The following is a 1,865-nucleotide window of genomic DNA, read 5'->3' on the forward strand; positions in this document are numbered from 1 at the left end:
GGCCCGCGCTCGAGTGCTGGGCTGGCGGCGCCCGGGTCGGTGTCGCGCCGTGGCGCCCCTCCACGGCCTTAACGTAACAGGCCTCGCCTCCCGACACACGGACCAATGAGCGCGCGGCAAACACGCCCACCTGCCCCCGCCATTGGTCACGAGCAAATTGATACACATTTGGCGCTCGGCGCCGCTCCCCCGGAGGATGCATTATTGAGGTGGCGGTGCGGCCACCGGGCCGGGGACTTAATTACGCGGTCCTCTCGATCGACTTTTCAGGCCCGCTCGAGAGCGCACGCGAGCGGCTTCTGTGCGCAATTAGTTCGGCTTACTCGCGCCGACGCATCCGAACAAAATGGTGTCGGACGTCGAACGCCATGTTAGCCCTACGCGTATGATGATGCACCGCCGATGGCTTTTCCAGAGCCGCCCTATCTAGCCTCCTAGTGCGCTCGACTTTCCCAGGACTTTGGTATGGCAAGAGCACGCGAGCCCAAACCTGGGGCACACGCAATTATTTCATCTGCGTGAGCGAGCATGCTCGCTTCTTCCACTTGTGCTCGTCAACTTTCATTTACTACGTTAGCCTTAGCACCCACCCACCCTCCCCCACCATCCACCCTAACCGACAGACTTTGTCATTCGGCCGTCCGATTTATCATCGAATTTCCCACTCTAGTTTTACCCACTAACCGTTGCAATATCAAAGTTCTCCGTGGCCCCTTCATCCAACGCATTATTAATTAATTATTCGCCCCTTCTTGAAGCGTACCCAATTGACAATTCACTTATTGATATTTATATATCAATAATCATATCCAATGTATTTGGTAAACGCATTATTTCCATTCCTTTCCAATATCTTCAGATACATGATAAATTGCGAAATTATCATTGATGCAAGACCAGCTCTCATATTTCCATAATTAATCAGAGATTGATTTTCCAGAAAGATGCTTATTACTTATTTTCGTTTCCACTCGCTTCCGAACACTTTAATAAAAATCCACAATCGCAACGTTTTATAATCTACCCGTCTCTGTTAATCAAGATTGAAATAATTTCTCAGATTGTTCCAAGCATATGAATATTCAGATAAATTAACTTACTAATTAATTTCTTATATAATGCTCGTTGCACTAATAAACCTTTTAATAAATTTTAATTTTAATTAAAAGCGAAAACTGTATAGCAAAATAGTGATGTCTTTCAAATGCAATAAATATATATTTAAACAAAGTTACGAATTAAGCAATTTACAACAATAGCACGGCCGACAATCTACCTTTTCACTTCCTCCCTCTCCACTCCTATTCTAACTCCGTCACTCTCCCTCTGTTTTTGCGCGCGCGCGAGCGTGTGTGAATTTGTGTTGCGAGCGCGTGCGCCTGTATGAAAATTAGTTTTGCTTAATCTTAAATTTAATACTATAGCCAATTACCTTTCCTTTGGAAATTCAATTATATAATATATTTTCATTAATTGGCCATTTAAGTTAAAGAATTATTATTTATGATTTATCACATTTGTTTAATTATATGCATATTAAATTGTCCTTTCTAATATTCATATATAAGTAAATATTTGTACGCATATATTATACAAAGATTATTGTTTACTGAAATTGCAGAAATTAAAAATTTTATCATGTCAAATCTTAACGAAATGTATTGAGCGTCCATTGTCAGTATTTTCATTTTAAGATTAATGTATAGTGAACGTTATACTTAATTTTAATTCAGCTAATAATACATAATAATTTTGTTTTTTATAAATCTTAACCTGCGAATATTTCCTGCGAATGATTATATTAATGTAATAAAGCACATATGTATATTCGTGTATATGTACAGATATATCAATTTTTGTAATAT

The sequence above is a fragment of the Ceratosolen solmsi genome, unplaced genomic scaffold (genome assembly GCF_000503995.2).
Source record: "Ceratosolen solmsi marchali unplaced genomic scaffold, CerSol_1.0 scaffold63, whole genome shotgun sequence".
Taxonomy (NCBI): Eukaryota; Metazoa; Arthropoda; class Insecta; order Hymenoptera; family Agaonidae; genus Ceratosolen; species Ceratosolen solmsi.